Source organism: Mobula hypostoma, chromosome 9 (genome assembly GCF_963921235.1).
Source record: "Mobula hypostoma chromosome 9, sMobHyp1.1, whole genome shotgun sequence".
In the NCBI taxonomy this organism is placed as follows: Eukaryota; Metazoa; Chordata; class Chondrichthyes; order Myliobatiformes; family Myliobatidae; genus Mobula; species Mobula hypostoma.
This window is the reverse complement of record NC_086105.1, coordinates 94,724,064-94,737,057: the sequence shown is the minus strand read 5'-3', so window position 1 is coordinate 94,737,057 and position 12,994 is coordinate 94,724,064. Positions and strand designations below refer to the sequence as shown.

Here is a 12,994-nt window from a genome sequence, read left to right as displayed (position 1 = left end):
ATCAGACTTGGCCATGTCTTAGAATGAAAGTGAATGATTCTCACTTGCGTTGGCTGAGCTTGGATACTTCATTGATGTCAGTAGCCATCCAGGACCACCATTTATTTAAGACGCAGAAAGTACTGGAGATACCATGGCAGATCAAGTTGGAATGATGCAAAATAGAAACAAAGTAATGGTGTCAACAAGTTTGAGAGCTGGAGAGACTGGAGAGAAAGCAATGGGAATGTCTGTGGTAGGACGAGAGCTCATGAATGCCTATGAATGTGCCTGAAAAAGTGCAAATAGAGGGCAATGAATTGGGGATAGTGGTGGGGGGAGGTTGGAATACAAAATCTGGGAGAGGCAGAACACAACATTTGCTGAAAATCTGAAATAAAAGAGGATGCTTGAAAGACTCAGCAGGTAGCAATATTGGAGGGATAGAATTGAATTAAACTGGCATTTTCTGACAGAAAGGGGAAATATTAAAAGCAATATTGAAACACAGTCCCAGATGTGAGAGTAAACGAAACTCCTTTCGGCTCGCAGAGCGCTCGGCCGGCGGTAACCACGGACCGCGCATGCGCGAACACACAAAGATGGCGGCACTGCGAGCTCGGCGGGTTGCTGGTGTTCCTCAGCCCGGTAAAGACGTTCAGCAGGAAGGGCACGTCACACTCAAGGGCGCTGGGCTGCAGCCGGGAACCTTCTGGCTCACCAGGATAGTTTTGCTGCGTTCCATAGCGTTCATTTACTGTGAGTGAAATGACGGGGGAGGGCGGGGTGAATGAAAGAAATTAGGTAACGGCTGTAGGTAACTCACTCCACTCAATTCTCCTCACACAGGTTCTCCTACCTCCTTCATAGGGACCTTCCTCCCTATTTCCCTTCACAGAGAACCTACTCTCCCGTGTCCTCTCTGAGGGAGCCCAGTCCCCCATACTCGCTCACAGAGGACCATCTCCCTCTTAGGGCAACAACTTCTCCAAAGGCAACATTGCTCTCCGTACCTCACAAGCAACCTCATACTGACAGGGACACGTCAACCTTTGTCATTTCAGAGATGTCTGCACAATGGTCATGAACCCCAGCCCCTAGCTCTCCCTCTCAACCCCGAACACACCCCCTCCCACACCCCTTCCAACCCTCTCTCTCTCCTCCCCCACCCCTCGCCCACCTACACCCCCGCCCACCTACAGCCCCAACCCCACCCCCTCCTCCTCCCCCCACCCCCTCCTCCTCCTCCCTCCCCCTCCCCCTCCCCCTCCCCTCCCCCCTCCCCTCCCCTCCCCTCCCCCCTCCCCTCCCCTCCCCTCCCCCCTCCCCTCCCCTCCCCCCTCCCCTCCCCCCTCCCCCCTGCTCCTCCCCCTTCCTCCCCCTCCCCCCTCCCCCCTCCTCCTCCCCCTTCCTCCTCCCCCCTCCCCCCTCCTCCTCCCCCTTCCTCCTCCCCCTCCTCCTCCTCCCTCCTCCTCCCCCTCCTCCTCCCCTCCTCCTCCCCTCCTCCTCCTCCCCCTCCCCCCTCCCCCCTCCTCCCTCCCCCCTCCCCCCTCCTCCCCCTCCCCCTCCCCCCTCCTCTTCCTCCCCTCCCCCCTCCTCCTCCTCCCTCCCCCCTCCTCCTCCTCCCTCCTCCTCCTCCCCCTCCCCCCTCCCTCCCCCCTCCTCCCCTCCCTCCCCCTCCTCCCCTCCCTCCCCCTCCTCCTCCTCCCCCCCTCCTCCTCCTCCCCCCTCCCTCCCCCCTCCTCCCCTCCCCTCCCCCTCCTCCTCCTCCCCCCCTCCCCCCTCCTCCCCCCTCCCTCCCCCTCCTCCTCCTCCCTCCCCCTCCTCCTCCTCCCTCCCCCCTCCTCCTCCTCACTCCCCCCTCCTCCTCCTCCCCCCCTCACTCCCCCCTCCTCCTCCCTCCCCCTCCCTCCCCCTCCTCCTCCTCCCCCTCCCTCCCCCTCCTCCTCCTCCCCCCTCCCTCCCCCCTCCCTCCCCCCTCCTCCTCCTCCCCCTCCCTCCCCCCTCCTCCTCCTCCCCCTCCCTCCCCCCTCCTCCTCCCCCTCCCTCCCCCTCCTCCTCCCCCTCCCTCCCCCCTCCTCCTCCCCCTCCCTCCCCCTCCTCCTCCCCCTCCCTCCCCCTCCTCCTCCCCCTCCCTCCCCCCTCCTCCTCCCCCTCCCTCCCCCTCCTCCTCCCCCTCCCTCCCCCCTCCTCCCCCTCCCTCCCCCTCCTCCCCCTCCCTCCCCCCCTCCTCCCCCTCCTCCTCCCCCTCCTCCTCCCCCTCCTCCCCCCCTCCTCCCCCTCCTCCCCCTCCTCCCCCCTCCTCCCCCTCCTCCCCCTCCTCCCCCTCCTCCCCCCTCCTCCCCCTCCTCCCCCCTCCTCCTCCCCCTCCTCCCCCCTCCTCCTCCCCCTCCTCCCCCCTCCTCCTCCCCCTCCTCCCCCCTCCTCCTCCCCCTCCTCCTCCCCCTCCTCCCCCCTCTCCCCCCTCCTCCCCCCTCCCCCCTCCTCCCCCCTCCTCCCCCTCCTCCTCCCCCTCCTCCTCCCTCCTCCTCCCCCTCCTCCTCCCCCTCCTCCTCCCCCTCCTCCTCCCCCCTCCTCCTCCCCCTCCTCCTCCCCCTCCTCCTCCCCCTCCTCCTCCCCCCTCCTCCTCCCCCTCCTCCTCCCCCTCCTCCCCCTCCTCCCCCTCCCCCCCCCCCCCTCCCCCTCCCTCCTCCCCCCCCCCCCCTCCTCTCCTCCCCCCTCTCCTCCCCCCTCTCCTCCCCCTCTCCTCCCCCCTCTCCTCCCCCCTCCTCTCCTCCCCCTCCTCCCCCTCCTCTCCTCCCCCTCCTCCCCCTCCTCCCCCTCCTCCCCCCTCCTCTCCTCCCCCTCCTCCCCCTCCTCTTCCCCTCCCCCTCCTCTTCCCCTCCCCCTCCTCTTCCCCTCCCCCTCCTCTTCCCCTCCCCCTCCTCTTCCCCTCCCCCTCCTCTTCCCCTCCCCCTCCTCTTCCCCTTCCCCTCCCCCTTCCCCTTCCCCTCCCCTCCTCTTCCCCTCCCCCTCCTCTTCCCCTCCCCCCTCCTCCTCCCCTCCCCCCTCCTCCCCCCCTCTCCCCTCCCCCTCCTCCCCTCCCCCTCCTCCCCTCCTCCCCTCCTCCCCTCCTCCCCTCCCCCCTCCTCCCCCCTCCCCCTCCTCCCCTCCTCCCCTCCTCCCCCTCCCTCCTCCCCTCCTCCCCCCTCCCTCCTCCCCTCCTCCCCTCCTTCCCTCCCCTCCTCCCCTCCCCTCCTCCCCTCCCCCCTCCCCCCTCCTCCCCTCCCCCTCCTCCCCTCCTCCCCTCCCCCCTCCCCCCTCTTCCCCTCCCCCCTCTTCCCCTCCCCCCTCCCCCTTCCCCTTCCTCCCCCCTTCCTCCCCCCTTCCTCCCCCTTCCTCCACCCCTCCCTCCACCCCTTCCCCCCTCCCTCCACCCCTTCCCCCTCCCCCTCCCTCCCCCTCTCCCTCCCCCCTCCTCCCTGCCCCTCCCTCCCCCCTCCCTCCTCCCTCCCCCCTCCCCCTCCCTCCTCCCTCCCCCCTCCCCCTCCCTCCCCCTCCCTCCCCCTCCCTCCCCCTCCCTCCCCCCCCCCTCCCCCTCCCCCCCCCTCCCCCTCCCTCCCCCTCCCCCTCCCTCCCCCTCCCCCTCCCCCTCCCCCTCCCTCCCCCTCCCCCTCCCTCCCCCTCCCTCCCCCCTTCTCCTTCCCCCCTCCCCCTTCTCCTTCCCCCCTCCCCCTTCTCCCCTTCTCCCCCCTCCCCCCTCTCCCCCCTCCCCCCCTCCCCCCCCCCCCCCTCCCCCCCTCCCCCCCTCCCTCCCCTCTCCCCCCCTCCCTCCCCTCTCCCCCCTCCCTCCCCTCCCTCCCCTCTCCCCCCTTCCCCCCTCCCCCTCCCCCCTCCCCTCTCCCCCCTCCCCCTCCCCTCTCCCCCCTCCCCCTCCCCTCTCCCCCCTCCCCCTCCCCCTCCCCCCTCCCCCCTCCCCCTCCCCTCTCCCCCCCTCCCCCCCTCCCCCCTCCCCCTCCCCTCTCCCCCCTCCCCTCTCCCCCCTCCCCTCTCCCCCTCTCCCCCTCCCCTCCCCCCTCCCCCCTCCCTCCCCCTCCCTCCCCCTCCCCCCCCCTCCCCCCTCCCTCCCCCCTCCCTCCCCCTCCCCCCCTCCCCCTCCCTCCCCCCTCCCCCTCCCTCCCCCTCCCCCTCCCCCTCCCCCTCCCTCCCCCTCCCCTCTCCCCTCTCCCCCTCCCCCCTCCCCCTCCCCCCTCCCCCCTCCCCTCTCCCCTCTCCCCCTCCCCCCTCCCTCCCCCCTCCCTCCTCCCTCCCCCCTCCCCCTCCCTCCTCCCTCCCCCCTCCCTTCCCCCTCCCCCTCCCTCCCCCCTCCCCCTCCCTCCCCCTCCCCCCTCCCCCTCCCTCCCCCTCCCCCTCCCTCCCCCCTCCCCCTCCCTCCCCCTCCCCCTCCCCCTCCCTCCCCCTCCCCCCCCTTCTCCTTCCCCCCTCCCCCTTCTCCTTCCCCCCTCCCCCTTCTCCCCTTCTCCCCCCTCCCCCCCTCTCCCCCCTCCCTCCCCTCTCCCCCCCTCCCTCCCCTCTCCCCCCTCCCTCCCCTCTCCCCCCTCCCTCCCCTCTCCCCCCCTCCCTCCCCTCTCCCCCCTTCCCCCCTCCCCCTCCCCCTCCCCCTCCCCCCTCCCCCTCCCCTCTCCCCCCTCCCCCTCCCCTCTCCCCCCTCCCCCTCCCCTCTCCCCCCTCCCCTCCCCCTCCCCCTCCCCCCTCCCCCCTCCCCTCTCCCCTCTCCCCTCTCCCCTCTCCTCCCCTCCCCTCTCCCCTCTCCCCTCTCCCCCTCCCCCCTCCCCCCTCCCCCCTCCCCCCTCCCCCCTCCCCCTCTCCTCTCCCCCTCCCCTCTCCCCCTCTCCCCCCTCCCCTCTCTCCCCCTCCCCCTCTCCCCCCTCTCCCCCTCTCCCCTCTCCCCCTCCCCCTCTCCCCCCCCCCCTCCCCCTCTCCCCCCCCCCCCCCCCCTCCCCCCCTCCCCCCCTCTCCCCCTCTCCCCCCCTCTCCCCCCTCTCCCCCCTCCCCCCTCCCCCCTCTCCCCCCTCTCCCCCCTCCCCCCTCTCCCCCTACCCCTCTCCCCTCCCCCTACCCCTACCCCTCGCCTTTCCAGACTTTTTGTCCAGACTTGCACATTCTTTTTGTGCTCTCCAAAGTTCACCTATTTACTACTGTGAATTCGCTGTGGTTGTGGGGTGTCATATATAATCCAGGAAGTGAATGAACTTTCTTTTTCTCTTTTGTGCATAATGCTTAAGCCCTGAGTGTTAATATTATTTGGAGACTTGTGTAGGCTCTCATATGGTGCAGGAATTACTTTTTGTGATTTAAGAAATGCAGTATTCTTTTCTCGGTCCACTCATGTATTTTCTTTGTCAGTTTGCCTTCCTGTTTTAAGCTATTGGTTCAAGTCAGATAATTTAAAATTTCTCTTTTTGGGCAGGTGGTTTAATTGCTTTAAGTTGTCAAAACCTACAGTGGAGACTAAGTAGCTCACATCAAAGTTGCTGGTGAACGCAGCAGGTCAGGCAGCATCTCTAGGACTACTCACCCTGTCTCTTGCAAAAATGCCATCCCCTTCTCACAATTCCTCCGTCTTCGCCACATCTGCTCTCAGGATGAGGCTTTTCATTCCAGGACGAGGGAGATGTCCTCCTTTTTTAAAGAAAGGGGCTTCCCTTCCTCCACCATCAACTCTGCTCTCAAACGCATCTCCCCCATTTCACGCACATCTGCTCTCACTCCATCCTCCTGCCACCCCACTAGGAATAAGGTTCCCCTGGTCCTCACCTACCACCCCACCAGCCTCCGGGTCCAACATATTATTCTCCGTAACTTCCGCCACCTCCAATGGGATCCCACCACTAAGCACATCTTTCCCTCCCCCCCCCTGCTTTCCGCAGGGATCGCTCCCTACGCGGCGCCCTTGTCCATTCGTTCCCCCCCCCATCCCTCCCCACTGATCTCCCTCTTGGTACTTATCCTTATAAGCAGAACAAGTGCTACACATGCCCTTACACTTGCTCCCTTACCACCATTCAGGGCCCCAGACAGTCCTTCCAGGTGAGGCGACACTTCACCTGTGAGTCGGCTGGGGTGATATACTGTGTCCGGTGCTCCCGATGTGGCCTTCTATATATTGGTGAGACCCAACGCAGACTGGGAGATCGTTTTGCTGAACACCTATGCTCTGTCCGCCAGAGAAAGCAGGATCTCCTAGTGGCCACACATTTTAATTCCACATCCCATTCCCATTCTGACATGTCGATCCATGGCCTCCTCTACTGTAAAGATGAAGCCACACTCAGGTTGGAGGAACAACACCTTATATTCCGTCTGGGTAGCCTCCAACCTGATGGCATGAACATTGACTTCTCAAACTTCTGCTAATGCCCCACCTTCCCCTCGTACCCCATCCGTTATTTATATACACACATTCTTTCTCTCACTCTCCTTTTTCTACCTCGGTCCCTCTGACTATACCCTTTGCCCATCCTCTGGGTTTTTTTCCCCCCCCCCCTTTTCCTTCTCCTTGGGCCTCCTGTCCCATGATCCTCTGATATCCCTTTTGCCAATCACCTGTCCAGCTCTTGGCTCCATCCCTCCCCTTCCTGTCTTCTATCATTTTGGATCTCCCACTCCCCCTCCCCCTCCCACTTTCAAATCTCTTACTAGCTCTTTCTTCAGTTAGTCCTGATGAAGGGTCTCGGCCTGAAACGTCGACTGTACCGCTTCCTAGAGATGCTGCCTGACCTGCTGCGTTCACCAGCAACTTTGATGTGTGTTGCTTGAATTTCCAGCATCTGCAGAATTCCTCGTGTTTTCAGAGACTAAGTGACATCTCTCCCCACCCAAATCTTGACCTTGTATTCTGGTCCAGCTACACTCTGTGTGACTGCACAATTGTTTTCTGTGTATCCTACCTGCACGTTGCATGGAGCTGCATTTGTACTGTGCATATGTGAACCAACATAAATGGTCATTTTCATCCAAACGTCTTCATATCACAGGCCTCTGCATTCAAACGTAGAGAACTTTGGTCTTTATTACACAACCCGCCCAACTTTAATCATTAAGACTTAACATAAGAAATAAGATTGGAAGTACAAGTTGTTTAGACATTCCACAAAATCTCCACTATGATATAGAAACATAGAAAACCTACAGGACAATACAGGCCCTTCGGGTCACAAAGCTGTGCCGAACATGTCCTTACCTTAGAAATTACCGAGGGTTACCCATAGCCTTCTGTTTTTCTGAGCTCCATGTACCTGTCCAGGAGTCTCTTGAAGCACCCTATCATATCCACCTCCACCACTGTCACCAGCAGCCCATTCCACGCACTCACCACTCTCTGCGTAAAAAAACTTACCCCTGACGTCTCCTCTGTACCTACTTCCAAGCACCTTAAAACGGTGTCTTCTTGTGCTAGCCATTTCAGCCCTGGGCAAAAGCCTCTGACTATCGATGTGATCAAAGCCTCTCATCATCTTACACACCTCTATCAGGTCACCTTTCATCCTCTGTCGTTCCAAGGAAGAAAGGCCGAGTTCACTCAACCTCATAAGGCATTTTCCCCAATCCAGTCAACATCCTCGTAAATCTCCTCTGCACCCTTTCTATGGTTTCCATATCCTTCCTATAGTGGGGCGACCAGAACTGAGCACAGTACTCCAAGTGGGGTCTGACCAGGGTCCTGAGCTGCAACGTTACCACTCGGCTCCTAAACTCAATCTCACTATTGATGAAGGCCAATGCACCATATGCTTTCTTGACCACAGAGTCAACCTGCGCCGCAGCTTTGAGTGTCCTATGGACTTGGACCCCAAGATCCCATTGATCCTCCACACTGCCAAGAGTCCTACCACTAATGTTCTGCCATCATATTTGGCCTACCAGAATGAAGCACCTCACACTTAACTGGGTTGAACTCCATCTGCCACTTCTCAGCCCAGTTTTGCATCCTATCAATGTCCTGCTGTAACCTCTAATAGCCTTCCACACTATCCACAACACCTCCCACCTTTGTGTCATCAGCAAAGTTACTAACCCATCCCTCCACTTCTTCATCCAGGTCATTTATAAAAATCACGAAGAGTAGGAGTCCCTCAGGCACACCACTGGTGACTGAACTCCATGCAGAATATGACCCATCTACAAGCACACTTTGCCTTCTGTAGGCAAGCCAGTTCTGGATCTACAAAACAATGTCCTCTTGGATCCCATGCCTCCTTACTTTCTCAATAAGCCTTGCATGGGGTACCTTGCCTTGCTGAAATCCATATACACTACAACTACTGCTCTACCTTCATCAATGTGTTTAGTCACATCCTCAAAAAATTCACTCAGGCTCGTAAGGCATGGCCTGCCTTTCACAAAGCTATGCTCACTATTCCTAATCATATTATACCTCTCCAAGTTTTCATAAATCCTGCCTCTCAGGATCTTCTCCATCAACTTACCAACCACTGAAATAAGACTCTCTGGTCTATAACTTCATGGGCTATCTCTACTCCCTTTCTTGAATAGTGGAACAACATCCGCAACCCTCCAATCCTCCAGAACCTCTCCCGTCCCCATTGATGCAAAGATCATCACCAGAGGCTCAACAATCTCCTCCCTTGCCTACCACAGTAGCCTGGGGTACATCTTGTCTGGTACTGGTGACTTGTCCAACTTGATGCTTTCCAAAAGCTCCAGCACATCCTCTTTCTTAATATCTACATGCTCAAGCTTTTCAGTCCACTGTAAGTCATCTCTACAATCGCCAAGATCCTTTTCCGTAGTGAATACTGAAGCAAAGTACTCATTAAGTACCTGTGCTATCTCCTCTGGTTCCATACACACTTTTCCACTGTCACACTTGATTGGTCCTATTCTCTCATGTCTTATCCTTTTGCTCTTTACATTCTTGTAGAATGCCTTGGGGTTTTCCTTAATCCTGTCTGCCACGGCCTTCTCACGGCCCCTTCTGGCTCTCCTGATTTCTTTCTTCCTTCCTTCTAGCCTTATAATCTTCTAGATCTCTATCATTACCTAGTTTTTTTAACCTTTCGTAAACTCTTCTTTTCTTCTTGACTAGATTTACAACAGCCTTTGTACAACATGGTTCCTGACCCTACCATCCTTTCCCTATCTCATTGGAACGTACCTATGCAGAACTCCACGCAAATATCTCCTGAACATTTGCCACGTTTCTTCCATACATTTCCCTGAAGAACATCTGTTCCCAATTTATGCTTCCAAGTTCCTGCCTGATAGCCTTATAACTCCCCTTACTCCAATTAAACGCTTCCCTAACTTGTCTGTTCCTATCCCTCTCCAGTGCTATGGTAAAGGAGATAGAATTGTGATCATTATCTCCAAAATGCTCTCCCACTGAGAGATCTGACACCTGACCAGGTTCATTTCCCAATACCAGATCAAGTACAGCCTCTCCTCTTGTAGGCTTATCTACGTATTGTGTCAAGGAACCTTCTTGAACACACCTAACAAACTCCAGCCCATCTAAACCCCTTGCTCTAGGGACGTGCCAATTGATATTTGGGAAATTAAAATCTCTCACCCCGACAACCCTGTTATAGAAACATAGAAACATAGAAAATAGGTGCAGGAGTAGGCCATTCGGCCCTTCGAGCCTGCACCGCCATTTATTATGATCATGGCTGATCATCCAACTCAGAACCCAGCCTTCCCTCCATACCCCCTGACCCCTGTAGCCACAAGGGCCATATCTAACTTCCTTTTAAACATAGCTAATGAACTGGCCTCAACAGTTTGCTGTGGCAGAGAATTCCACAGATTCACCACTCTCTGTGTGAAGAAGTTTTTCCTAACCTCGGTCCTAAAAGGCTTCCCCTCTATCCTCAAACTGTGACCCCTCGTTCTAGACCTCCCCAACATCGGGAACAATCTTCCCGCATCTAGCCTGTCCAATCCCTTTAGGATCTTATACGTTTCAATCAGATCCCCCCTCAATCTTCTAAATTCCAACGAGTACAAGCCCAGTTCATCCAGTCTTTCTTCATATGAAAGACCTGCCATCCCAGGAATCAATCTGGTGAACCTTCTTTGTACTCCCTCTATGGCAAAGATGTCTTTCCTCAGATTAGGGGACCAAAACTGCACACAATACTCCAGGTGTGGTCTCACCAAGGCCTTGTACAACTGCAGTAGTACCTCCCTGCTCCTGTACTCGAATCCTCTCGCTATAAATGCCAGCATACCATTCGCCTTTTTCACCGCCTGCTGTACCTGCATGCCCACTTTCAATGACTGGTGTATAATGACACCCAGGTCTCGTTGCACCTCCCCTTTTCCTAATCGGCCACCATTCAGATAATAATCTGTTTTCCTATTTTTGCCACCAAAGTGGATAACTTCACATTTATCCACATTAAATTGCATCTGCCATGAGTTTGCCCACTCACCCAACCTATCCAAGTCACCCTGCATCCTCTTAGCATCCTCCTCACAGCTAACACTGCCACCCAGCTTTGTGTCATCCGCAAACTTGGAGATGCTGCATTTAATTCCCTCATCCAAGTCATTAATATATATTGTAAACAACTGGGGTCCCAGCACTGAGCCTTGCGGTACCCCACTAGTCACCGCCTGCCATTCTGAAAAGGTCCCGTTTATTCCCACTATTTGCTTCCTGCCTGCTAACCAATTCTCCACCCACACCAATACCTTACCCCCAATACCGTGTGCTTTAAGTTTGCACACTAATCTCCTATGTGGGACCTTGTCAAAAGCCTTTTGAAAATCCAAATATACCACATCCACTGGTTCTCCCCTATCCACTCTACTAGTTACATCCTCAAAAAATTCTATGAGATTCGTCAGACATGATTTTCCTTTCACAAATCCATGCTGACTTTGTCCGATCATTTCACCGCTTTCCAAATGTGCTGTTATCACATCCTTGATAACTGACTCTAGCAGTTTCCCCACCACCGACGTTAGGCTAACCGGCCTATAATTCCCCGGTTTCTCTCTCCCTCCTTTTTTAAAAAGTGGGGTTACATTAGCCACCCTCCAATCCTCAGGAACTAGTCCAGAATCTAACGAGTTTTGAAAAATTATCACTAATGCATCCACTATTTCTTGGGCCACTTCCTTAAGCACTCTGGGATGCAGACCATCTGGCCCTGGGGATTTATCTGCCTTCAATCCCTTCAATTTACCTAACACCACTTCCCTACTAACATGTATTTCGCTCAGTTCCTCCATCTCACTGGACCCTCTGTCCCTTACTATTTCTGGAAGATTATTTATGTCCTCCTTAGTGAAGACAGAACCAAAGTAATTATTCAATTGGTCTGCCATGTCCTTGCTCCCCATAATCAATTCACCTGTTTCTGTTTGCAGGGGACCTACATTTGTCTTTACCAGTCTTTTCCTTTTTACATATCTATAAAAGCTTTTACAGTCCGTTATTACACCTTTGCAGAATCTGTCTCCCTATCTGCTCCTCAATGTCCCTGTTAATATTGGGTTGTCTATAAAAAACGCCGAGTAGAGTTATTGACCCCTTCCTGTTCCTAACTTCTATCCACATCGACTTCGTAGACAATCCCTCCATGTCTTCCTCCTTTTCTGCAGCCGTGACACTATCTCTGATCAACAGTGCCACGCTCCCACCTCTTTTGCCTCCCTCCCTGTCCTTTCTGAAACATTTAAAGCCTGGCACTCGAAGTAACCGTTCCTGCCCCGAACCATCCTAGTCTCTGTAATGGCCACAACATCCTAGCTCCAAGTACTGATCCACGCTGTAAGCTCATCCGCTTTGTTCACAACACTCCTTGTGTTAAAATAGACACATCTCAAACCGTCGGTCTGAGCGCGTCCCTTTTCTATCACCTGCCTATCCTCCCTCTCGCACTGTCTCCAAGCTTTCTCTATTTGTGAGCCAAACGCCTTTTCCTCCGTCTCTTCAGTTTGGTTCCCACCCCCCAGCAATCCTAGTTTAAACTCTCCCCAATAACCTTAGCAAACCTCCCCGCCAGGATATTGGTCCCCCTGGGATTCAAGTGCAACCCGTCCTTCTTGCCCCAAAAGAGGTCCCAATGATCTAGAAATCTGAATCCCTGCCTCTGCTCCAATCCCTCAGTAACGCATTTATTCTCCACCTCACTCTATTCCTGTACTCACTGTCACACGGCACAGGCAGTAATCCCGAGATTACTACCTTTGAGGTCCTGCTTCTCAATTTCCTTCCTAACTCCTCGTAGTCTGCTTTCAGGATCCTCTCCCTTTTCCTGCCTATGTCATTGGTACCAATATGTACCATGACCTCTGGCTGTTCTCCTTTCCACTTCAGGATATCGTGGACATGATCAGAAATATCCCGGACCTGGCACCTAGGAGGCAAACTACCATCCGTGCTTCTTTCCTGCATCCACAGAATCGTCTGTCTGACCCCCTAACTGTAGAGTCCCCTATCACTGCTGTCATCCTCTTCCTTTCCATACCCTTCTGAGCCACAGGGCCAGACTGTGTGCCAGAGGCGTGGCTACCATTGCTTCCCCCAGCTAGGCCATTCCCCCCCCAACAGTACTTAAGCAGGAGTACTTATAGTCAAGGGGTACAGCCACAGGGGTGCTTTCTAGTATCAGACTCCTGCCCTCCCCTCTCCTGACTGTTACCCACTTATCTGTCTCCCCAGGCCCCGGTATGACTACCTGCCTATAGGTCCTCTCTGTCACCTCCTCACTCTCCCTGACCAGGCGAAGGTCATCAAGCTGCATCTCCAGTTCCCTAACATGATCCCTAAGGAGCTGAAGCTCGATGCACCTGGCGCAGATGTGGCCATCCAGGAGGCTGGCAGTCTCCTGGACTTCCCACATCTGACACTCAGCACAGAACACTGGCCTCACACACATACTTCCCGTCTGTATTCTACATAGGGAACCTACCTTGTTTCGACCCGTTATCGTCTAAGCCCCATTGCGCCAAAGCCTTTCTACTCTGTCTCCCTCTGCTCTGTCGACCGCTCCCTCGACAC

General features: G+C 56.6%; 1 protein-coding gene across 1 annotated transcript in view; it reads left to right on the top strand.

Moving 5' to 3' along the window:
• The first annotated feature begins 592 nt into the window (after window positions 1-592).
• lmf1 (lipase maturation factor 1) overlaps window positions 593-12,994 on the top strand; it is a 784,937-nt gene continuing 772,535 nt past the window's right edge. The window contains exon 1 of the mRNA XM_063057364.1: window positions 593-738. The gene's annotated coding sequence lies outside the window, so the exon portion shown is untranslated. The remainder of the gene's footprint in view (window positions 739-12,994) is intronic.